Source organism: Cryptomeria japonica, chromosome 2, assembly GCF_030272615.1.
Source record: "Cryptomeria japonica chromosome 2, Sugi_1.0, whole genome shotgun sequence".
Taxonomy (NCBI): Eukaryota; Viridiplantae; Streptophyta; class Pinopsida; order Cupressales; family Cupressaceae; genus Cryptomeria; species Cryptomeria japonica.
In genome coordinates this window covers 568,007,495-568,035,123 of record NC_081406.1, presented here as the reverse complement: position 1 = coordinate 568,035,123, position 27,629 = coordinate 568,007,495, and positions in this window count along the sequence as shown.

Here is a 27,629-nt window from a genome sequence, read left to right as displayed (position 1 = left end):
GCTTATCCCGTCAAGCTGAGCTTGTTCTTGACTTGTATGTCATCCAAACACTCATCCACATAAGCTTAATAAAACCTCAACAATCAATTTCATAGACACATCCACTTGCCCATGCCATTTTCTCTATGGCCTACTTAGTCCTATCAGTTTCTTTTTCCCATTGAGATGTATCCTTCCCATGTCTGACACTATCATCCTAATCCTTGTCCTATTCTTGGTAAGAGATGTTAGTTGGCCATGTGTATGTTATTTCCATGATTTGGGCTTTTTGTTTTGATTTGCATCTTAGTGTCCTATGACTATTCCGATCTATGACCACCATGATCACTGTATATCGTGGCATGTCTTGGATTGGTGTATAATGGGGCATCTTTTTTATGGTATGGCATGTTTGAGGGTTTCTCTTGTATGATCTTGTAGTCCTGTATTTACATCATCATGATGTTTGCAAGCTTGCTTACATAGAGATACCTATTTTTTGAGAGTCTAGTCCATGCCTTGGATCTTCACAACATCATAATTCCTATAATCAGTAATGTAGATCATCCTTGGCAATATCAAACTAGGTTTTCTCTCCACATATACACAACAACAAATTCCCCCCACCCATTCCATTTTTTATATCCTCCTATCTTGGAGACTTCAATTTATTTACTTTTTCCCTCCCTTTCTTCTATCTAGTCCTATATCATTGCATTATGGTTGGCTCATTATAAAAAAATGTGCATTTTCACTTGCATTTGCATATGCATATAGGATATAAGGTAGTTGCATTTCATTATCTCACCATTGAGTTATCATTAACATTTTCACTTAGGATTGCAATTATACTTTCTATTTTTGTTTAGCTATTAACTTTCCATTATTATTTACCATTCATACTCATTTAGTTATCATTTTCATTTTCCATTCAATTGCATTGTTATAATGATTCTCACATTACTATTTTCATTCCATCACTTAGTTACCACGTTAATTTAGTACTCAATTTCAATCATTCACATTGCTATTGCCATCTAGTCATTTTACGATAATTTTATCATTATTTTAATTGCATTCATTACATCCATTTTCATCAACAATATCTTATTCATCACATATAAAAATCATATACATATTACGGGCTATATTTCAACTCTAATGTAATAAAGGCACGATTTGAAATAAAGAGTTCTACTAAGTTCATCCATTACATCGCATCATTATAAGAATCTCATACATAAATATCCATTTCCTTACCACATTGCAAATAATATCACACATTAGCTCATCATTCCATCTTGCATACATCATAAGTTATACATAATCATTGCATATCACATAATCACACACATCACATAAATCATATGATTCCACCCTACATCCATAACACATTAGAAACATCATAAATAAACCATAAGTATACATATCACATAGGCATACATATTGCATCACAACCACATTAGCACACATGCATCATCATAATCATAAATGATAAATCATCAATCATCTATCACATATCCATAATAAAGTCCATAAATAATCCAAAATAAAATACATATGCATGTCACCGCCAAAATCATGACATATATCTTAAAAAATCATAATGTGTCCAATCATGGTACAATGATAACCTCGAAGGGTCAAAATTTCACACATGTAGGCACTAGATTGTTCTCTCTCTATCTATTGCACCAGAAGGTCCTCCTGGATGTGGTTGTGGTGCTCTCATCCCTATGGACCCACCTGACTATTGTTGGCATATGTGCAGAGTATGATGACACGATGATATTGTATGTTGTCATTGATGTCAATATGCTGAAGAGTGAACCGGTATATTGAAGTAAGCAACTTGCAAGAGAACCGGTATGATGTTGTGAACTAGTATATGTGAAAAAGTGAAGTGGTATGTTGGAATGTGAACTAGTAAATGGAATGTTTTGTATCAAGGTTTCATAGGGTATGACTACCGGTTGGTAGTCTTAGCTTTAGGGTTTTCGGTTGAAGTGTTCTATGCCTATGTGATTCAATCGATGACATTGTGTGATGAGTTAGCATTGTAATGAAGAACAGATTGTGTTGCCACGTCAGCCTTGTGCACGTGAAGGATCTTGCATGAAGGAGATTGATCCTATCTACCTCAGGAATGTGCGAAGTCTCCGTAAATGGTGGAGAACGCGTGATGGGTTATCAGCCTCCAAGAAGCGGTGAAGAACAAACATTGGAGAATGTCTTGGGATCTATTCAAGACTGTTGTAATCAATATGTTCAACGGTTAGGATATAACCGACTGAAATGCTTAACCTAAATGTTTAGGGTTTAGGGTTTATGCTACCGACCTATCTATTTCCTATAAGGTTGATGTTGTTTTTCATGTTGAGGTTGTTGGCAAATGTTGTGTGTGTATCTAAGTGCAGAGATACGTGATTCTTGCTAGACCAGATAAGAGAATAGATACCTGTAGAGTGTGATTGCGGAAGGAAGGAACTAAAGCGGATCTGCATTGGCATTGAAGTGCTATTACCAGATCATTGTAATACCTGTTGACCTCTAACCACTTCAATAGTTGGAAAATCTCTTAACAGGGTAGCTTTAACCGACTTGTTGTAAATCCTTTAACAGGGTGATTCAAAATCATTGAGTTCTTAAAATCCTCTAACAAGGTAACCTTAAACAGGGTTTAACCCTTAACCAGGTGACCCCTAGCAGGATCGGTTCCTAACAGAACCTATTGTAATGTCTTTAACCAAACTAGGCTCCTAACATAGTGGACTTCAAAAAGATTCAAGGAACAACGTGTGGGTATTCATCCCCACCATGGTTTTTCCCAGTTGGGTTTCCATGTGAAAAATATGTTTGTTATGTGTGATGCTTTTCGTGTGATGCTTTGTTATTCTTTGTCAATCGGTAAAGCATGTTGAACCAGTAAGTCTTTACATTTTTGTTGATGTATTACTAGTGTATGCATATGGGTGAAGTGGAAATAAGATGTTAGATTGTGTGGAAAGCTGAGTTACCAGTTTATGTCTTTCACATTCTTACTGTGTTTAACCGGTAGTAATCTGGTTTAGACTAGTGTTATTGCTTGCCAGTCAAGTGTAGTGTTCTCAGTCAAACCGGTTCAAGGAAAAGTGTTTTTCTTAGTACTGATTCACCCCCCCCTCTCAGTACCGGTTTGGTACTAACTATTCATCATTGATTCATCAATTGGTATCGGAGCATCCTCCAGGTCCTCTGTGTTGTAAGCTTAACCGCTTGAGGTAAAGATCCTACTCTAATGATGAAGAGGGAAGGTCCAAAGTTCAACAAAGACAACTTTAAAATATGGAAGGACAGAATGAAGATATAAATCAGAAGCATGGGTGCTCAACATTGGAGCTATGTTGAGAATGCTTATGTTATCCCTACTGGTACTCTCATCGATGATCAAAAGAGAGAGATTCAGGAGAATGGGCAAGTCATGGAAGCCCTAATCAACAGTTTATCTGACATTGAGTTTATTGATGTTCAGGATAAAGAGAATCCCAAAGAAGTATGGGATTCCCTTGAGAATATCTATGATGGTGATGAGCATGTGAAACAAACTAAGGAAGAAATCCTTAGGGGAAAGTTTGAAGACATGCGGATGGTTGAAGGAGAGACCATTCAACAATATGGAATAAGAATCAAAACTGTTGTTGGAGATATCAAGAGTGCAGGTGGTAAAATGGAAGATTCCACTATTGTTAGCAAAGTTTAGAGATCCTTATTATCGGTCTATGCAATAAGGGTTAATGCTATTCAGGAGTTGAGGTCTGTAGACAAGACAAAGATATCCCTGGACTCCATCATTGCAAAGTTAACAACTTATGAGCTAAATAATTATGATGGCCGTATTCAGAAGACTCAATCAGCCTTTAGAGCATCTCCTACACCATCTAGAAAGGCAAAGAAGCTAGTACCAGTGGTGAACCAAGACAAAATAGAGAAATGGATGATGAGGAGATCCTGGTGGAATTTGAAGCTCTTCTTGATGAATACTAAGAGGGGGGGGGGGTGAATTAGTATGCCAAAAATCTTTGCACTAAAACACTTACACAATCTAAAGATAAACCGGTAAAGCAGTTTGACAGTAAAACCGGTTACCACACATACAAACCAAAATGCAAATAAAACATTCACCCACAAAAGCAATTCAACCATAACACAAGATATTTGATGTGGAAACCCAATTGGGAAAAACCACGGTGAGATGGAACTCACAAGTCACTATCTGCAGAATAGAAACCAGACCGGTTAAGGTCTTACAATGTTCTTCACCAGAACAGATCCTGTTAGGAATCTCAATCTCTGTTAGGAGATAAGTCTGATTAAAGACTACCTTGTTAGAGGATTTTAGATTCACATGTGTGAACCACCTTGTTAGAGGATTTTACAAAGGCTTTGAGGCCTACCCGGTTAGGGCTACTGACTTGTTAAAGATGTGAGTAATCAACAAGTGTTTGATCTATCTAATAGCACAAACTACTTGGTTAGATCCAGTATTGCTCACAGCTAATGCATTCCAGCATTACTTCAGTCTTCTCTATGTCTCTCTTAGTTACAACTCGATCTTCTCAGATAAGATCACTCTTTCAACAACTCAACATCCACCTTAAACCCTAGCTCAACATTAACCCTTTTTGTAACAACCTAAAACCCTAGACATGATGTCCTTTTAAAGGAATCTGATTTCATGTCGGTCCAATAGGATTTCTTTACAATTTTCTAGGTTCAATGAACCTAGACATACTTAGTAACACAACACAGGAATCACCGTTAATGTGTTGGCACCGTCAAACAATCGGTGGATTGGTAACTCATCACAAAATGCCAGTTGGTAACTCATCATAGAGTATTACCGGTTCATACAAAATACCGGTTGCCGGTTTGACAAAAATGAAGACTGGTAAGAATGTGTTGTGCCACTTTGCTCCCTTGTACTGCTTGTGATCTGTGAACCGCTTGGGGTCGACATGCCACTTCAGACCGGGAAACACATTTTGCAAAATCACTACTAGTCTAAAGACTAGAATACAACATACCAGTTGGAATAAATACCGGTTGAGCATGAGCTCATACATATAAACAGGATCTCAATACAAGTGTGTGTCCATCAATGAAAATCACAACATAAACATAAAAAATGCCAACACTTCTTGCCAAGAGACTTCCCAAGGGAACTGGTAAATACAGAGGTAAGCTTCCTTTGAAATGCTTTTCTTGTAACTGGATAGGACACATTGCTGTAAACTACCCTAATGGTGACAACAAGGACAAATCAGAGAGGTTTGAGAAGTTCAAAGGAGGAAACCAGAGAAACTATTTTATAGTAGTTGATGAAGGTATCACTGATGAGGAATCAGAAGATGAAGAAAATGAAGACATTGTGTTTGTAGCAGTCAAGGAAGATGTGTCAGACAAGAAGGCTCTTGTCTCCCACTTTGAAAATTCCAATGAGTAGATTATTGACAGTGGTTGTTCTCACCATATGATTGGTGACCAGAGTAAGTTTCTATCTCTGGAAGAGTATTATGATGGTGTGGTTCATTTTGGTAATGATGCACCATGTATGGTAAAAGGCAGAGGGTCCATCTCTCTGAAAGGAAGAAGCAGTGCTGACAATGTGTATTGGGTAGAAGGTCTCAGACACAACCTTTTGAGTGTTGCTCAACTGAATGATAATGGACTCACTCTGGAATTCAAAAATGGAGTGTGAAAAATCAAAGGAAAGAATGGTGAACTGATGACTACCAGTATGCAGACCAAAGGTAACCTATTTCAGCTAAATGCTAATGTCAATACTTGTCTAATGGCTAAGTTTGAGGATAACTGGATATGGCATAGGAGACTTGCCATGTAAACTTTGATAATATTGTGAAGGCCAGCAAGAACAAGGTAGTTAGAGGATTGCCTATGCTGAGAAAACTAGAGAATCCTTTGTGCAGAGAGTGTCAACTGGGGAAAATGTCTTCCTCAACCTTCAAAGGTAAATGTTTCACTACAGACAATTTACTTGATCTTGTGCATACTGATTTGTGTGGTCCTATGAAAACTAGGAGTGTGCAGGGAGATATGTATTTTATGATCCTTACTGATGATTTCTCAAGAATGATGTGGGTCACATTCTTGAAGGACAAATCTAAAGCTTTTGGAAAGTTCAAAGCCTTCAGAGCACTAGTTTAAAAAAAAGCAGTAAGAGGATTAAGTGCCTAAGAACTGATCAAGGAGGAGAATTCACTTCCGGTGAATTCAACAAATACTGTGAAGAGAATGGCATCAAGAGGAAACTGTCTTTCCCCCAGACTCCACAACAGAATGGCCTAGCAGAGAGGAACAACCGGACTATGGTTGAAGCAGCTAGAACTATGTTGATCCAAGGGAAGGTTGCTCACACCTTTTGGAGAGAAGCGGTGAGCACTACAGTCTACACAATGAACTGGGTACTCATCAAAAAGGGTAAGGATAAAACACCTTATGAGTATTGGACCGGTAAGACACCAGTGGTAAGCTACTTCAGAGTGTTTGGTAGTAAATGTTATATCAAGAGGAGTGAACATCAGAGAAAGTTTGATGCTAAATGTGATGAGGGAATATTCCTAGGGTATTCCACAAAGAGAAAAGCTCTCAAATGTTTCAACAATAGGACTCAGAGAATTGTTGAAAGCATCAATGTTAGAGTTGATGAAACCTCTGAGAAATATGAGGAAACCGACAGTGAGCAAGTAGGAAATGAACTGGTAGTAACCTTCTGGGAACCGGTTGCAAAACAACCTAGCACCAATAACAATGCTCCTACACTGGTAGATGCTGATGCTGATGAAGATGAGGATGAAGAAGAAAAGCAAGAGGAAACAAACAAGATCATTCCTAGGCATGTAAAGCTGAATCATGATCCAAAGCAGATCATAGGAGACAAGGATGCAGGAATTCTTAGAAGAAGAAAAGTCAAAGAAAACTCTTGCATGATCTCTGAATTCGAGCCTAAAACATTTAGAGAGGCACATAAAGATGAAGACTGGATCAAGACAATGGAAGAGGAACTTGACCAGATAGAAAAGAATGGTACATGGTCTTTGGTATCCATACCAGAGGATAAAAATGTCATTGGCACCAAATGGGTTTTCAGAAATAAGCTGAATGAAGTTGGCTTAGTGGTTAGAAACAAAGCCAAATTGGTATGTAAAGGATATGCCGAAGAAGAAGGAGAAGAATATGGAGAAATTTTTTCTCGATTAGCCAGATTGGAAGGAGTTCGTATGCTTCTTGCATATGCAGCATTCAAGGGATTCATAGTATATCAAATGGATGTAAAATCTACATTCCTGAATAGAATACTAGAAGAGGAGGTGTACATAGAGCAACTAGATGGGTTTGCCCTATCAGAATACAATGACATGGTGTGTAGGTTACATAAGGCCTTGTATGGACTAAAGCAAGCACCCAAAGCATGGTATGAATGCTTGCACTCCCATCTTGTGAAGATTGGATTTGAGAGAACAAGTGAGGATAGTAATATATACCTGAAGTCAGAAGGAGATCAGATTTTGATCTGTGAGGTATTTGTTGATGACATAATTTTTGGAGGAGATGACAAGATGAGTCATGATTTTGCAGATGAGATGAAAAAGGTGTTTGAGATGTCACTTATAGGGGAGATTAAGTTCTTCATTGGACTACATATTCAACAAATGAAAGATGGAATCTTTATCACTCAGTCCAAATATGTCAAATAGGTGTTGAAGACCTTTGGCATGGAAGACAACAAACCGGTTGGTACACCGATGGTGACCAGTTGTAAATTATCAAAAGTGCATGAATCAGGGTTGGTAAATGAGAAGGAATACCGATCAATGATTGGTAAATTGCACTATGTAGTACATAGAAAACTAGACATTGCACATGTAGTGGGCATTACTGCACGGTTCTAGAAAAGCCCAAGAGAATCCCACTTGGTAGCAGTCAAGCAGATTTTGAGATAGATGAAGGGAACTATTGACTATGGATTATGGTATCCATACAGTAATGATTTCAACCTGAAAGTGTTTACAGATGCTAACTGGGCTGGTAATGTGGATGACCGAAAGAGCACAACTAGTGGTGCATTGTTTCTTGGTGGTAGACTAGTCTCATGGATGAGTAAGAAGCAGAGCTATATCTCTCAGTCTACAACACAAGCGGAGTATGTTGCAACATTTATGAAATGTACCCAGACAATCTGGATGAAGCATGTATTAAATGGTTTCAATGTTCCTGTATCTGAACTAGTAAGTATATTTTATAAAGCGGAAAAATCGAACCCTAGTTGTTCTCCCCTCCCCAACTCCAAGGAGAGAGAAGGGAGAGTCACTAGGGTTGATGGTTTTTACTTACGAGAGACTTTACATTCAAAAGAGGGGTTGAAACCCACAAGATCCAATCCCACACAATGCAAGATTGGATTCTAAATGAGTTTCAAGGGTTGTGATAGCAAGGATACCCTCTTTTGTAAAGAATGTAGATAGAAAGATTGAACTAGGAATGCATGTAAAGTAGGAAAGATTCGCTTATAAACAGAGATAGGGATACAGGATGAAGCTGCGGACCTGGAATTAGCAGTAAAATGTCGAGACGGTGCTGTTCTGCAAATTTGAGCGAAAGTTGACAGGACGATGGCGCCCGACGTGCACACGGTCCTCCGAAAAATCCGCGAAACGAAGGGGGATCTGTTTGTCTCTGCACAAGGATTCCAGATCTTCAATTACAACCACGTACCTACAACCTACACACAGAAAAGAGAGGATGATTGGGGGGTTAGGGATGAGGGGTTTGCCTTTAGGTCAAACCCCGGTTTTGGAATTAACCAAGAAATGAGAATGCTGTAAATGTAAATGTTTGTAATGTAAACAAGTACTAATACCTTGTTGTAAGAATGTTTGTATTCTTACATGCGAAGGTGTAATGTATGTAGTATGTTGTATGTTGTATGTGATCTCCTCTTCAATGGTTGAATCCTTGTCTTGAATGCAACACTTAGCCTTGAATGGAGACTTAGAATGATCAATTGCTTGAAGGAATGCTTGAATGTTTGAATATCGCTTTCGCCTTTTTTCCATCTATGTCCCCCTCAAATGGGAGAGGAAATGTAGTTTATATACTTGTCAATTAGGGTTGAAAGACTGATTTTCCCGACCTTAGGCCGACTAGGAAATATTATTTTCCAATTTGCAAACTTAAAGACCCGAAGCCCCAAAAGAGACCGGGCCCAAAATAGGGCCAGGGACCAGGGTGCTGGGCGCCATGGTCCTGGGGGACCAGGGTGCTGGGCGCCCTAGTCCTGAAGGACCAGGGCGCTGGGCGCCATGGTCCCACCTCTCGGGACAGCAGGGTGCAAGGAGGATCAGGCCAGGGTGCTGAAAAATGCAGTTTTTGGTGTCATGAACAAGTTTCGGGGTCTCCATTCAGGTTCAGTGTTGCGCCGCCATCGTGAAGACCCAAATGTGGTCGAAATTGCAAGTGTCACAATTTTAGGACGCTACATTTAGCCCCCACTTTAGCGGGAGCATAAGGACGCTACATTTAGCCCCCACTTTAGCGGGAGTATAAGTGTATGCTCATACTTCTGGTAAAGTACAAGGAAACAACATTGAAAAACTTTCACCACGTCAAGGAGGCAAGATACACCAAGCCCCCAGTGGACTAAGGATCTTACAATTTTGATTGACAAAGTAAAAGGGAAGATCACGAGGGAGAACCATGACTGTCAGTAGTAAGGTTCCCTCACTATGAGTCATGCAAGAAAGATATAAAAAATTTTCAAGGCAAGGCTAAATTTGTCAAGAAATTTTCAAGTATCTTGAAAAGATATGAATGGGATGTATGCCCCCCTACGTTAAAGCGATCGCACATGCCTCACCGGGGGTGATTTCTTTAAGGTAGTGATACATGTAAGAAATGAGAAAGGAGCACGTTATCACAAGGATTTAGCCCCCAAGTGTGAGATAAGCCCAAGGATAATAGACACAAAACACAAAGCACGAGGTGACTTCGCTTTCCTCGGGGTCAGTATGCTATATGATAATTCATGTATATCATATGTATGTATGCATAATTGTTCTTCATTCCCCAATCAAGGAAGGTCACCTAGAAGAAGGGAACACATGTGTCTTTTGAGTCAACATGAGAGAGACCAAAAGGGATCTCAATGCTTTGCATCATCCTCAAGTAGACAACACTAAGGACAACGAATAGAAGAATGAGAATGACACATAGAAGAAGTAACACAAGAGAGGAGGAGAGAGTCTGCTATGCTAATGAACTAGTCTAGCACGTCATCTACCCCCCGATCTTGCTGATCAATATTTCGGGAAGGTAGGAAACACGCTAGAGGAGGAACATCCAACACAGCAGATGGAGCTATCACAAGATCCAAACAAGGGCTATGTTCATATCCCAAGCCACGGTGTTCTTGTCTAGGAGCTAGGATAAGTGCTTTAGAAAATTCATTAGATAGATGGTTATCAACATCAACATATTCATATTCACTATCAGAATGAAAAGGAGTAACATTTTCATCTATATCATCATCAAGATTTATAAAAATAGGATCTTTAACTCGCACAGGATCAAGACCATCATGCATCTTATGTTTAGGAGATTTCGGCTCAATCATCGACTGAGGAGAAAATGGAATAATATTGGTTGAAGGTGTTTTTGGGGATTGAGAAGCAGATGCCTGAGCTCTTAGACGACGCTTTCATCGGCGTTCACATGCAGAACGATTCCGTCTAGTCTTAGTAGGAAGTTGAGAAGATTGAGGAGGAGGAATGTTCTCATCCTTATCACTTGGGTGTTTAGGTTGTGGTCTCTTAGGTTGAATAATAGGAGAAGAGGAAGGTCTCTTCTCTCCATAAGAGGAAGGAGGAGGAACTGCTCCATATAAGGGAGGAATATTTGGTTTAGGAAGGAGACCAAGTCCATCATGACGAGGAGGGATAGGTCTACTTTTAGAAAGTTTATTAGATATAGGCATAGTCAAATCCATAGGGATGGGTTGGGAATCTTCTTGAGGAAAGACATTAGTTTTATCTTTCAAAGGAAGAACTTCCTTCTCAAGAATGATAGGAATATCAAGTTTGGGTGATCTAGGTTCACTTAGAGATAGGATCATATCTTTCTTCCACTTTTGATAAGATTTAAAAAGATGATCACTTCGCGGAGGAAGAGATTGAAATTGTTTAGGCCAAAAGTAATCAATAGGAACGCTAGAAGTTCTTTCAGCTGGTTTAAAGAGACTATGATTGACAGTAACAACTTCACCATTATGGGGAAATTTCAAACACTTGTGAATAGGAGAAGCAATAGCTTTCATGGAAGATAGCCAAGGATAGCCTAGCTTCACACGAAATTGTTCAGATGATGGAATAATAGCAAAGTCCACATCAAGGGATTTGTTATGGACCTCAATAGGTAATGTAATAGAACCAATTGTAGGAGAAGAAAATGCTTCAAATAGTTTTACAACCACATTTGTTTCATCATAGATCACTTGATTTAATTGCAAAGTAAAAAGAAATTCTTCAGTAATGATATTAACCATACAAGAAGGATCAATAAGCACTCCACGGCAAGGTGTATTCTTGACTTTTGCAACTATATATAAAGGACCATCAGGTGCCCTGATAATTTCACTAGAATCAAAGGTGATGGAAGGTTCTTTAGGGATTTTCTGCTGCTCTACAAAGTTAATCACATTCGGAGTCATGGACACAAGATCATCAGGTGAGACAAAGGAATCATTAGTATCAATCGCATTAGAGGTATGAGAAGGCAATGGATCAGTAAAAATATGAAGATTTTGGTTAGGAGGAGCTACAGATGTGTTGCCTTTATCATTCACTCCAGAAACAGAGATAGTATTATTATCAATCAAATCTTGAATTTTACCCTTTAAAGCAAAACATTTTTCAGTACCATGCCCAGGTTGACGATGAAATTGACAAAAAGATTTGTTATCAAAATAGGGTGAATTAATCTTTGTAGGATCTATTTGCCTTATAGGAGGAAGAGTAAGCACATTTTGTTCCAATAACTTATTCATAATACTATGCAATGATTCATTCAAAGGAGTAAACTTTCTTTCTTTCTTGAAAAACTTAGAAATAGGAGGCACACCTGATGCCGCATTCACATTGTTGTTGATGATGTTTTCATTGAATTTAATGGACTCTCTGTTCGGTTTAAACTTCCCAAATGGTTGTTGACTACTATCACCCTTATCACTCGGAGCCATAGGATGTGATTGTTCCATTTGACTCACAGTCAGTTGATAATTGTGAAGAGTTGCGCACAACTGTTGGAAAGAAGTAAACTCAGAAAACAGGAGTTTTTCTCTAATATCTTTTTGTAAATTCGAAATAAAGATTCTTTGAATATCATTGTCAGGCACTGGAAAAGAAATTTGAGCATACAAATGCTTATATCTACCAATGAAATCAGTCACTTTTTCTTTAACACCTTGTTTACAATGCATTAAATCAATCAAAGTAACTTTAGGACTTATATTGTTTTGAAATTGTTGAATAAAAGCATTTGCAAGTTGTTCGAAAGAAGTAATAGAATAGGAAGGCAATGAGCAATACCATTGTAGGGCTTTATCTCTTAATGTTCTAGTAAACAGTTTTACAAGCAACCTTTGGTTATGAGCAAAATCTGTACATATTGTTTGAAAGGTCTTAACATGTGTTAAAGGATCACCCTTACCATTATAAAGCTCCAAATGCGGAATTTTAACATGTTTAGGGGGAATAGCTCGAACAATGTCAAGAGAAAGTGGGCTCGCAACATCAAATGTGGGCACACTAAACTTAGATTGATTCATAGAGGCAATTTGTTGCTGTAAAGAAGAGACAGTTTGTGCAAGATTGTTAATGGTCGCTTCAGTCGAAGAGTTCATATTAGATGTGTTAGATTGTGATGGAGGTGTTATGTTATTGAAAGAAGGTAGAGAGTAAGGTGGTGGGACACTATGATAGTTAGTCATAGGAGATGATTGGACAGGAGGAACACTACAAGGAGGAATGGAATGATTAAACGAATTTCCCCCTTGCGTCATGTTCATTTGTGGTGATATAATAGGGACACTCATTGAAGGAATGAATGAAGAAGTTGGATTGAATGAAGGAAGAGGATTGATTGAAGAAGAGGGATTGCCCCCATGATTAGTGATCATAGGAGGAATGTCGTGTATTGAAGTAGTCATTATGTTTGATGTAAAAGTAGGTATACTAGCAATAGAAGTTTTCAAAGGAATAGAATGATTAACTTGAGTAGGAGGTTGTGTGTAACCTAAGGTTTCGACACAACTTTTCATAGGCATCACATTCGAATCCAGAATGTGTGCAATACCACGCAAAATATCAATTCCATTCTTATCACTTTGAACCATACGTTTTAGACCCTCAATTAATGAAAGAGCTTGACTATCGGGGTATTCTTGAGACATCCATTGTCGAAAATCATCAGATTGGTTATCCAATTTTGAAAGTTGTTCTACAGAAACCTCATGGAGAGCTTCTTCATCATTAAGAGGATTAGAGGAATTACCCATGTCCTCGTTAAAAAGGCCATTCAAATTAGGTTCCATCTCCTCAGTAATTAAACCTTGGAAGGACTTAATTCTAAGGCTTCGTCTAACGGGAATAGTGTAAGTAGGGCTTATTGTTGTAAAACTCATGCACTAAAGAAAGAGAGAAGATTTTGAATTTTAGAGGTAGCAAATTTCAATAAAACCAGCCAATCTCCTAGATTTAAGCTGTTAAATGCAATCAGGACAATCTCCCGAAATTACGGAAAAAATGTCCGAGACCGTGGCGAACGGAGTGCACACGGTCCTTGCAACTTTTTTTGAAATTTTCAAGGATGAAAGTTATGATGATTTTAAAGCTAATCTGAAAAAATTGAGTGATTTTACGATCTGTAGATAGGCCAAATTGAAGTTGCAATCTCAAAATTGAACCCTACCAAGATTGTTGAAAAATGTAAAATTTGAATTTTGAAAAAGAGGGGGAAACTGAAATTTTGAATTTTATGATTTTAGAGGGAATGCTGAAAGCAATGCAGGCTTTGAAATTTAAAAGTTGACTCAATTTCATGCAAAATTCAAATTTGAAAGCGAAAATCAGAGTTGTTGCAATTAAACACTTAATTTCAAAAGTCACAAATTGTAAAGATTTGAATAAAGCACTGAAATTTCGAATGAATGCTAACACACTTTTCAGATTTAGTACAGTAAGGAACACAATTTTGATAGGAATTTCAATTTCAATGATTTTTGAATGATTAGAAGCCTCAATCCAAGCAATCGCTAGACCAACTTTGACTTTAATTTTGAAGGTGTTAAATTTGATAAAATCAGCCAAAATTTTGGATTTTAGCAGAAAAATACAGTAAGATCTAGCTCCCGAAATTTCGAAAAAAATGTCGGGGATGATGGCGCTCGGGGTGCACACGGTCCTCGCAACTTTTTTCCAAATTTTCAGAGATGAAAGATATTGTGATTTTGTTGCGGAATCCAAAGTTACAGCCGATTTGGAAGTGTTTTGATCAGTGAAATTATCAGTCAAAGGTTGAATCAAGAAGGTTTAAAAAAATTAGGGTTTTGACATTTAACCACTTAATTTTCAGAATTAAAGCACAAATATGAATTGACAATTTGCAATAGAAGGGTAGATCTGAAACAAGCATTAACAATTAAACATTTCACAAGCTCAATTACTAAAAAGAAATTTTTAGGGTTTTTATGCAATCAACCTTTAAAATTTGCAAAAGATCAAACATGGAAATGTAATTAAGGAAGCAAATTTTTCAGATCTAACCATGAATAATCAGAATGAGGATGTTCACGTCGGGTTCACCAAAATGTAAAGCGGAAAAATCGAACCCTAGTTGTTCTCCCCTCCCCAACTCCAAGGAGAGAGAAGGGAGAGTCACTAGGGTTGATGGTTTTCACTTAGGAGAGACTTTACATTCAAAAGAGGGGTTGAAACCCACAAGATCCAATCCCACGCAATGCAAGATTGGATTCTAAATGAGTTTCAAGGGTTGTGATAGCAAGGATACCCTCTTTTGTAAAGAATGTAGATAGAAAGATTGAACTAGGAATGCATGTAAAGTAGGAAAGATTTGCTTATAAACAGAGATAGGGATACGGGATGAAGCTGCGGACCTGGAATTAGCAGTAAAATGTCGAGACGGTGCTATTCTGCAAATTTGAGCGAAAGTTGACGGGACGATGGCGCCCGGCATGCACACGGTCCTCTGAAAAATCCGCGAAATGAAGGGGGATCTGTTCGTCTCTGCACAAGGATTCCAGATCTTCAATTACAGTCGCGTACCTGCAACCTACACACAGAAAAGAGAGGACGATTGGGGGGTTAGGGATGAGGGGTTTGCCTTTAGGTCAAACCCCGGTTTTGGAATTAACCAAGAAATGAGAATGTTGTAAATGTAAATGTTTGTAATGTAAACAAGTACTAATACCTTGTTGTAAGAATGTTTGTATTCTTACATGCGAAGGTGTAATGTATGTAGTATGTTGTATGTTGTATGTGATCTCCTCTTCAATGGTTGAATCCTTGTCTTGAATGCAACACTTAGCCTTGAATGGAGACTTAGAATGATCAATTGCTTGAAGGAATGCTTGAATGCTTGAATGCTTGAATGTTTGAATATCGCTTTCGCCTTTTTTCCATCTATGTCCCCCTCAAATGGAAGAGGAAATGTAGTTTATATACTTGTCAATTAGGGTTGAAAGACTGATTTTCCCGACCTTAGGCCGACCAGGAAATATTATTTTCCAATTTGCAAACTTAAAGACCCGAAGCCCCAAAAGAGACCAGGCCCAAAATAGGGCCAGGGACCAGGGCGCTGGGCGCCATGGTCCTTGGGGACCAAGGCGCTGGGCACCCTAGTCCTGAAGGACCAGGGCATTGGGCACCATGGTCCCACCTCCCGGGACAGCAGGGTGCAAGGAGGATCAGGCCAGGGTGCTGAAAAATGCAGTTTTTGGTGTCATGAACAAGTTTCGGGGTCTCCATTCAGGTTCAGTGTTGCACCGCCATCGTGAAGACCCAAATGTGGTCGAAATTGCAAGTGTCACAATTTTAGGATGCTACAATATTTTGTGACAACACAAGTGCGATTAACATCTCCAGGAATCCGGTTTTACATTCTATAACCAAGCACTTTGAGCTTAAGTATCATTTCTTAAGGGAAAAGGTTCAGAACAAAGAAGTTGTACTGGAACATGTTTCCAGTAAGGAGCAGTTAGCAGACATATTCACCAAGCCTCTACCGAAGGCTACCTTTACCTATTTGAGAGGTGAATTAGGGGTGCTACCCCTTCAAGAGGTGAACTAAAGGTGTGTGCTCCACATTAGTCAGGACTTACATTGATATATCTTTTTCAGGATTGGTGTCTTGAAGGATGCTACTCCTTAGGGGGAGCAACATAGTAGAACATAGATGTTTATGCCTTCACTTTGGCATTGTTGTCAAAGGGGGAGAAGATGTGAAGTGGAGAAGATATCTACAGTATTGGGGGAGAAGATGTGAAGCAGAGAGATATCTTTGTATATTTCCATCAATGCAAAAGGGGGAGATTGTTGGCATATGTGCAGAGTATGATGACATGATGATATTGAATGTTGTCATTGATATCAATATGCTGAAGAGTGAACTGATATATTGAAGTAAGCAACTTGCAAGAGAACCGGTATGATGTTGTGAACTGATATATGGGAAAAAGTGAAGCGGTATGTTTGTCCAAGTGAAGCGGTATGTTGGAATGTGAACCGGTATATGTGAAAAAGTGAAGCAATATGTTTGTCCAAGTGAACCGGTATGTTGGAATGTGAACCGGTATATGAAATGTTTTGTATGAAGGTTTCATATGGTATGATTACCGGTTGGTAGTCTTAGCTTTAGGGTTTCTAGTTGAAGTGTTCTATGCCTGTGTGATTCAACCGATAACATCGTGTGATGAGTTAGCATTGTAATGAAGAACAGATTGTGTTGCCACGTTAGCCTTGTGCGTGTGAAGGATCTTGCATGAAGGAGATTGACCCTATCTACCTCGAGAATGTGTGAAGTCTATGTAAATGGTGGAGAATGCGTGATGGGTTATCAACCTCCAAGAAGCGGTGAAGAATGAACATTGGAGAACGTCTTGAGATCTGTTCAAGACTATTGTAATCAATATGTTCAATGGTTAGGATCGAACCGACTGAATTTCTTAACCTAAATGTTTAGGGTTTAGGGTTTATGCTACCGACCTATCTATTTCCTATAAGGTCGATGTTGTTTTTCATGTTGAGTTTGTTGGCAAATGTTGTGTGTGTATCTAAGTGTAGAGATACGTGATTCTTGCTAGACCAGATAAGATAATAGATACCTGCAGAGTGTGATTGCAGAAGGAAGGAACTAAAGTGGATCTGCATTGGCATTGAAGTGCTGTTACCAGATCATTGCAATACATGTTGACCTCTAACCACTTCAACAGTTGGAAAATCCCTTAACAGGGTAGCTTTAACCAGCTTGCTATAAATCCTTTAATAGGGTGACTCAAAATCATTGAGTTCTTAAAATCCTCTAACAAGGTAACCTTTAACATGGTTTAACCCTTAATTGAATATTTTAGCCATCCCTTAACCAGGTGATCCCTAGCAGGATCAGTTCCTAACATAACCTATTGTAGTCTTTAACCGGACTAGGCTCCTAACAAAGCGGACTTCAAAAGGGTTCAAAGAATAGCTTTTGGGTATTTATCCCCACCGTGGTTTTTCCCAACTGGGTTTCCATGTGAAAAATATGTGTGTTATGTGTGATGCTTTGTTATTCTCTATCAAGCGGTAAAGCATGTTGAACTAGTAAGTCTTTACATTTCTGTTGATGTATTACTAGTGTATGCATATGGGTGAAGTGGAAATAAGATGCTAGATTGTGTGGAAAGCTGAGTTACCAGTTTATGTCTTTCACATTTTTACTGTGTTTAATCGGTAGTAATCTAGTTTAGACTGGTGTTATTGCTTGCCAGTCAAGTGCAGTGTTCTCAGTCAAACCGGTTTAAGGAAAAGTGTTTTTCTCAGTACTGATTCACCCCCCACTCTCAGTACCGGTTTGGTACAAACTATTCATCATTGATTAATCAACTATTGACTCTGAGCCTTGTGTGACCTAGTACTCTCTGCATACGAAGGAGGTCTATGATCTCTTGGCACCACATGATAATAGAATTCCTTTCAGTACTGTATCTCTCAGGCCATCTTCTCTACCTACTACCAAGCACCTATCAGCTCTGCAAAAATGGGATGCATGCCTCCTAGAACCAGTAGTTGTCGAGCCACATCCCTCTCTCCCTATAGTCAGTGTACCTTTGCCTCCGACCTACACAACCTGGCCTTGAGGGTATCTAACTTCTCATCCATCCTCCTCATTTCCTCTCGCATCTCCTTGATTGATCCCCCAGTCCTGGCTTCCTATAGTAACTCTAAGGTAGTCTCGACATCTTTCCTAAAACTATCTCGCTCTAAGATCACAACCTTTAGATATCTCTCTAGGGAATCACCCTCCTCCTTGACCTAACCCAATTTTGTCTACAGGCTATCCGCCCTAACCCTCTCTTGATCTTCCCTCGCTCTCTCTACTGCCAGTCGGTCATGTAGACTATATGATCGGGCCCTCTCAATGTCCCTTGTTGGCATTATTGGCATTACATTGTCACTGATGTCAATTGGTTTGGCATGGTCATTGGTGTAAGAAGTGGTGACTGGTATAAGAAAAGTAATACATATGATGTCAATCCATATGTGAGTAAGCATACAAAAGGTAGATTACAAGTACACATGAATTATGTCATCTGCTGATAAAGTAGGATTACCTGTAAGGCATAAACCGTTATGAAGGTTGGATGTTTGTTTGTGATGAAGAGGCAGATTGTTATATGAATCACAACAACACTTGGTGAGTAGAACAAAAAGAATAGTATGAAGACATACCATAAGGCAAGATAAATTGTTAGGAGGATATGTTGTCGGTAAGAGTGATTGTTCAGTGTGTTGGTTATACTAGTAAGGTGAATTGAACCAGTAGTCAATCTTGGTCAATGAAGAATGTCAAACCAACATAGCAAACCAAGCAGAGGTGGATGTCGACAAAGATTACAGTTGGAAGCTAGGTGGTGATAAAGAATAGGTCAGTGAAGTGTGCATCGATGTAATAGTCAACAAGCAGGTCAATTTTTATGAAGAACTCACAAGTCATGGAGGATATCAGAAGATTGTGGCTTAAGGAAGATAAGTTGGCATGTGATTGAACTTATCCTGCAAGAAGATTTGATCTTTGTACCCATTTGTTGAAGGAAACAACTGAGCCATTAATGGTGTATGATAGAGAAAAGGAGAAAAGCATGGTGTAGACCTCCAGTTTTAAAAGACACACATTGGAATGTAGTGCATTAATGGTGATGATCGATAATATGAAGATCGTCTCCCTAGAAAAGAAGATCGAATCAAATCCAATCTGGATCGAGTTGGTGAAGGCAAAACCTAACATTGCACTGTTTGAATGTGGTTTTTGGTGGGAACCTTAGATGATAAATATGTGAGCTCAAGACCAAAATGAATGATACTTGATGCGAAGAAGGAGATAGAAGAGAGCTTGAGCAAGGAGAAAGATCATCTTCCTTATAATTTATTTTAAGAAAGTTGCTGAGTGAGTTAGCAGGCAAACTGGTGAGAGGGTTTAACTAACAGAGATAGAGTATCCGGTAAACTATTGCAGGTCTAGTAGTTAAGCTAACTGGCGAGGTATGATTCATCAGGAAGGCATACAAGTGTGACATAGTGTGTTGTGAGGCTAAGAGATAAAGAAGAGAGGCCAAGAGTAACCAATGAGTGATCAAAGAGAGTAATTTGATAACCGACAGTGTGCGAACCATTGAAGAAGAGAAGGTTGTTAACTGGCAGAAGTTTATTGATCAGGTGTTGTAGAACTCATTTGCAACCAGATTCTATAACTGTATAAAAATTGTATTTCATTATACATTACCAAGTTGGAGCTTGGTGCAGGGGTTGGTGCTCCTTGGGTTTGTGCCCTAAATCAGTAGGTGTTGGTTCCCTAAATCATTGTAATTCATTGTTTCACTTGTGAGGCTTGAATGAAGTAGTAGAATCCAACAATATTTCTCACCGAGGTTTTTCCCATTTTGGGTTTTCCTCATACATCTGGTGTTGTGGGTTGCATCTGTGTGTTTGCCTCTTTTGATATCCACATTTCTCTTACTGGTTTGATTGTTTAGTGCTTAGGGTGATAACCGATATTCTAAGCTTGTTTTAAAAAGGAAAAGAATTTAGGAACCACTGATTCACCCCCCTCTCAGTGGTACATTGTGTTCAACAATTGGTATCAGATCCTAGGTTATTAGTTGATTAAAGCTTGGGTAGATTCTAGTCTTAGAACACAATGAAAAGAAATGAGTCTTCCTCCTCAAAAACCCCCATGACTTATGAATTTAATCATGCCTTCTGGAGCAGAAGAATGGAGACCTATATTTCGTCCCTTGGTTTTGATGTGTGGATGTCTGTCAAGAATGTGTATACTATCCCGAGTGTTCCTCACACTAATCTTGATGCCAAGAAGGAGTATGAGAATAATGCAAAGGGTAAACATGCTATCTTAAGTGGGTTGTCTGATAATGATTTTGTCAAGGTCATGCACTATTCATCTACCAAGGAGACTTGGGATAAAATGCATAGGTTATTTGAAGGAGATGCAAAAGTCAAAGAGGCCAAGTTGCAAGCACTAAGGGGTCAACTTGAAGGCATCAAGATGAAGGATGAAGAAAATATTGCAGACTACCTTCATAGAATAGATGAAACTGTGAACATCATCAGAGGACTTGGAGAATAAATTGCAGATGAGATTCTTGTCAAGAAGGTACTTATATCTCTCACACCTAAGTATGATGCTAAGGTTTCTGACATAGAAGAAGCCAAGGATCTGAAGATCTTCACAATGGATGATCTATTTGGCTCACTAACAACCTAGGAAATGAGAACAACCGGTGATGCATCCTCAAGGAAAGAGGCAACTTCCAACTCCACCAAGAAGGGCAAAGAAGAGGTTGCTCATAAAGGATCCAGCAAAGACTCAGATGTAGAGGTAGAAAAATTTGTCAGAAAGCTCAAAAGAGGATCCAACAAGTATAAAAGAAAGTTACCACTCAAATGTTTCAACTGTGGTGAAGTTGGACACTTTGCTGCAAAATGTCCTTATAATGAAATCGGTGGAGATGAATCAATAAGTTTTAATAGATCTGCTGGTAAAGACAAAGAAAGAAATGTCTACCGGCAAGAAAGAAGAGGCTAACAGAAGCAGAATAACCTATACACTATTGAGGATTATGCCACAGATGAAGAAAGTGCATCAGAAGATGACTACCATGAGAATGACAGAGAAGCTAATCTCTTTATGGCACTTGATGAATCGGTTGGTGAAGATGAGGAAGAAGAAGACATTGAGGCCGAAGTGGATATAGAAGGTGAGCTCACAAGTGCTCTTGAGGAGCTAAGTAAAACAAGAGAAGCTCAAGCTTTTTGCAGTAGATGAACAAGGTCTCTTGAAGCAATCCTTGGATGAGTCTAATCAAGTTAATTTTTGACTTGAAACTCTAGCTGGAAGAAGCCAAGAGGATATGTGAAGTTACATCCTCTGATCTAATTAAGAAGGAAAAGGAACATCAAGATCTGGAAGCAAAAATAATGAATCTCAGAAAGGAGCTTGAAAAAAGTATGGAAGAAATGAAAGTAAGAAGCAAATATGAAGGCGACACCAAAGCCTTAGACAAGATGTTGAGCAAACAGAAGCCATCTAAATATACGAATAGCTTAGGATTTGAAGAAGGATAAAGTTCAAACAACAAAGACACATCTGGTAAGGAGATATGGTTCACTTCTTCAAATGAAGTTGAAGAGAAGAAGACATTCATGGTAAGCAAGGAAACCGATAAGAAGACATATGCAGATGCTGTTAGAAACTGCCACACAAAGTGGTATACACAATCAATGAACCAAAGGCCACACTCAATGTACCGACATGCAGATCTAAGGAGAAATGAAAGAGTTGATCATGAAGGATTCACCATAGTCAACAACATGAAAGGAAGAGCCCCAACGAGGCATTCATTTGCAGGACCAAGGCAACTTAACCAATATGTTCTGAACTTTCATGGTTATTGTTACTGGTGTAACAAATTTGGACATAGAATAGCTGACTGTAGATTAAACAATAAGCCCACTATGAGTTATGAAAGTAGAAATCCATTTAATGCACTCTAGGATATGAATGTTGTCTGTTATCAATGAAATGGAATTGGTCATAGGAGTTTTGAATGTAGGAAGAATAAACCCATGTCCTACAATAGTTTCAAAGATTCATCTTTAAATGAAAATTTGAAATGCTATAACTATCAAGAGTTTGGACATATAGAAAAGTTTTGTAAAAATAGGAAAATCAAGCAGAAGAGGATAAATCTTGATCAAGAACCGATAGTTAAATCGGAGCACAAAATAGTAGCTGACAAGAAGAAGGAAACCAAACCAATATGGGTTGAGAAAGAAAAGGACAAGGTAGAATCAAGTCTGATAGTACAAACTGCCTTACATGCTAAAAGGAAAAATCTATGGGTTGTAGACAGTGGTTGTTCCAACCACATGACCAGTGATAAAAATAAATTTATCGAGCTTGAAGATTGGAATGGTGGTTTAGTAAGATTTGGAGACAACTCATCCATCAAAATAAAGGGAAAATGTACTGTAAATATTGATGGAAAACTGAAGTCACGTGATGTGTATTATGTGGAAGGCCTAAATCAGAACCTTCTAAGTGTGAGTCAGTTGTGTGATAAAGGTTACAAATTCACCTTTGATTCTACCAGCTTCCAGATAAAGAAAGAGAGTACCGGTTAGATTTTAGCCGAAGGAAAGAGGACATATGGTAATGTATATAATTTGAAAGAATATTTTGAATCCCAATGTATATTGGGACAAGTGGATGAAAGTTGGTTGTGGCACAAAAGATTAGGCCACATAAATTTTGATCTTAGTTGTAGTAAGCAAAAAGGGTTGTGTAAGAAATATTCCACCCATCATCAAACCAGTAAGCACTTTTTGTGATGAATGTGTGAAAGGGAAGTAGAGTAAGGTGAGCTTCGGAACAAAAGAACACAACACATCAAGACCACTTGAAATTGTACATACAGATCTGTGTGGTCCAACTAGGATAAGAGCTCTTACCGGTGAAAGATATTTTATGGTCTTCATTGATGACTATTCAATAATGACATGGGTCACTTTCCTGAAAGATAAATTAGAAGCATTTGAAAGATTCAATGTCTTTAGGAAGATGGTGGAGAAGGAAAGTGGGAGCAATCTGAAATGCCTAAGATCAGATTGGGGTGGAGAGTTCACATCAAATGAGTTTGAAGATTACTATGAAAGACATGGAATTAGAAGGCAATACTCAACCCCTAGGACACCACAACAAAATGGTGTGGTAGAAATGAAGAACACGACAATCAAGGAGATGGCCAGAACCATGTTAAATGAGGCCAGTTTGCCAAACATATATTGGAAGAAAGCGGTTCATACTACTGCATATACCTTGAACCAGATTCAACTAAGAACAAACAACAAAATGACACCTTATGAGTTGCGGTATGATTGGAAACCATTAGTCAAATACTTCAAGGTATTTGGAAGCAAGTGTTTTATCAAGAGAGATATGGATGGTCTAGGTTGTTTTGATTCCAGAAGTGATGAAGGAATCTTCCTTGGTTACTCGTCTAACAACAAGGCCTATAAATGCTACAACAAAAAACTAAGAAGAGTCATTGAGAGTGTGCATGTAAGAGATGATGAGGATATGCACAAAGGAAGTCAATAATAGGTAAACTGGTATGATGATTCCAGTGATGAAGGTGACTAAGCTTAGTCAAACAATGAACCAAAAGAGGCATCCAAAAAGGCTTTTAACTGGTATGTGCAGATTAACCACCCAAAAGAGAAGATTCTTGGTAATAAGAGTGATGGTGTACAGACTAGGAGAAGACTTTCCACAATTATAAACAAGTCAACTTCTACCTCATGACTGAAGTAGAACCTAAAACATTCAATGAGGCCAACAAAAGACAGGAATGGATGAATGTCATGGAAGAAGAACTGCAATAGATTGAGAAGAACGAGACTTGAGAATTAGTCCCTAGATAGGAAGACAAGAACATCATTGACACCAAATGGGTCTACTGGAATAAGATGAATGAAGAAGGTAAAATTGTTAGGCATAAAGATAGACTTGTGTGCAAAGGTTACTCTCAAGTAGAGGGCATTGATTTTGAAGAAACATTTGCACCGGTAGCTAGATTAGAGGCAATTAGAATGTTTTTAGCCTTTTCTGCCTACACGGGTTATAAAGTATATCAAATGGATGTAAAATCTTCCTTCCTAATTGGAAATTTGGAAGAAGTGTACATGGAGCAACCGGAAGGGTTTCTGCTACATGATGATGAAACCTTTGTGTGCCGGTTGAAGAAAGCCCTGTATGGTTTAAAGCAAGCTCCTAGAGCATGGTACTCAAGGATATATCAATACTTGAAGCAGCAAGGACTCAAAAAGGGGAGTGCTGACAAAAATTTATATATAAAAAATATGGAAACCGCATGATCATTGTGGTTGTGTATGTAGATGACATTATTTTTGGAGGCAATAAGGACATCCTTTGCAAAGAATTTACTGATCAGATGCAGTCAGAATTTGAGATGTCAATGCTTGGAGAATTGACATACTTCCTTGGTTTGTAGATAAGGGAATCTTTATCCCACAAACCAAGTATACAAAGAATATGTTGAAGAAATTTCAAATGGAGGACTGCAAACCGGTAAATACCCCCATGGTGACCGAAAGAAAATTAAGAAAGAATGATGAATCACCGGTGGTGGATCTTACATTGTATAGATCCATGATAGGAAACCTATTGTATCTTACTGCTTCTAGACCAAATGTAGTGCAGGAAGTTTGCATGGTGGCTAGATTTTAAGCTGTACCTAAGCAGTCACATATGAATGCTATAATTAGAATTTTAAGGTACTTGCAAGGAACACTCAGTTATGGTTTGTGGTACCCTAAACAAGGGGAATTCATCTTGGAAGCATACATTGATGCTGATTGGGCAGGTTGTATTGATGACTGGAAGAGCACAAGTGGTGGTGCATTCTTCCTAGTTGACCGGTTGGTCTCATGACATAGCAAGAAGAAGGATTCAATCTTCCTATCAATTGCTGAAGGAGAATACATTGTTGCTGCTACATGCTGCTCTTAGGTACTTTGGATGAAGAAAAAACCATAAGGATATACAGGTGGACATCAATAATCCTATTCTCATCTGATGTGATAATTCAAGTGACATTAACATATCAAAGAATCCGGTGATACATTCCAGGAGAAATTATATAGCCATCAATTATCATTTCCTCAAAGAGAAGGTTGAAGGATAGGAAGTAAAGATGGACTATGTCCCTACAAGAGAACAAGTGGTAGATATTTTCACCAGAACATTTCTGGTACGCACTTTTGAGTACTTAAGACATAAGTTGGGAGTTGTGTCACCTACCTTATGTACTTAAGTTAGTAAGGAATTATATGGTTCAGGGGGAGTTCATAGCAACATCTATAACTCTTGAATCACATGCTGATCATAGGGAAAGTTCAAGGCTATATGTCTCAATACTGATTGTAATAACTGGTATCAGTCTAAGGGGGAGTAGATAGTACCCTTTGTCATTGTGTCAAAGGGGGAGAAATCTACTGGTATGAAGTTTTGCACAAAGTTGACATCAATGCCAAAGGGGGAGATTGTTGGCATTAAGTTGTCATTGATACCAACTGGTTTGGCATGGTCACCGGTATGTAAGGAGTGGTGACCAATATAAGAAAAGTAAGACATATGATATCAATCCATATGTGAGTAAGCAGACAAAAGATAGATTATTAGTAAAGCAGACTTACCGGTAAGGTATAAACCGGTATGAAGGTCGGTTGTTTGTTTGTGATGAAGAGAAAAAATGTTATATGAATCACAAAAACACTCGGTGAGCAGAATAGAAAGAATGGCATGGAGAAATACCAAAACGAAAGATGAATTGTCAAGAGGATGTTTTGTTAGTAAGAGTGATTGTTCAGCGTGTTGGTTATTCTAGGAAGGTGAATTGAATTGATAGTCAATCTTGGTCAATGAAGAATTTCAAACCGACATAGCAAACCAAGCAGAGGTGGATGTCGACAAAGATGACACCTGGAAGCTAGGTGGTGATAAAGCACATGTTGGTGAAGTGTGGATCAACGTAATAGTCAGCAAGAAGGTTGACTTTTATGAAAAACCCACAAGTTATGGAGGATGCCAAAATTTTGCGGCTCAAGGAAGACAAGCTGGCATGAGATTGAACTTATCCTGCAAGAATATTTGATCTTCGTACCCATTTTTTGAAGGAAATAGCTGAGACATTAGTGGCGTATGAAAGAGAAAAGAAGAAAAGCATGGTGTAGACCTCCAATTAAAAAAGAAAATACATTGGAATGCGAGGCATTGGTGGTGCTGATCGATGACATGAAGATCATCTCCCTAGAAAATAAGATCGAATTAAATCCAATATGGATCAAGTTTGTGAAGGCAAAACCTAACGCTGCACTGTTTGAATGTGGTTTTTGGCAGGAACCTTAGATGATAAATATGTTGTCGAGACAAAAATGAATGATGCTTGATGCGAAGAATGAGATAGATGAGAGCTTGAGGAAGGAGAAAGATCATCTTCCTTATAATTTATTCTAAGAAAGTTGCAGAATGAGTTAGTAGGCGAACCGGTGAGAGGTGTAGTGTCCACCCTTGATTTGACTTATTTTGACTAGAGTTGACTTTTATATTATGCTTGATAGACTTATCTAGACTATATTTTGATGATTTGGATGATGATTACTCATGTGCTTCAGTGACTTATGATTGATGTTAGACACTATTGGACATATGCTATTTTGATTATCTATATGGATGTTGGTACTATCTGTTAGGATTCCCACAGATACTGAGGGGGGGGGGGTGAATCAGTATCTAACCACTGTACATAATTTCTTATCTTAAAACATGCAGAATATATTATAACAGTGTATTGGTATGCAAGAAGTAATGCAATAAACAAAATTAAAAACATCCACATGAAAAACACACCATGACATAAGGATTTAACGAGGAAACCCAGTGTGGGAAAAACCTCGGTGGGATTTGTGACCCACAATATCCACTTACTGGCCAATAAGAGAATATTACTTATAATAGGGGCCTGCACATGCAGGAAGGCCAACTGCCTAGAGCTCACTGCTCAAATGGGAAGTCTCACTGACTTACAATGTGGATTATACAAATCCAATATCTTGTACTGCTTTATAATAGCATCTATAATGCCTGATCCAGTACCGGTTGCTGCTCTGCTTCTTACATAAACCCTTTAACCTATATTTTGCATAATAGGTCTGCCTTAATATTTCACATAC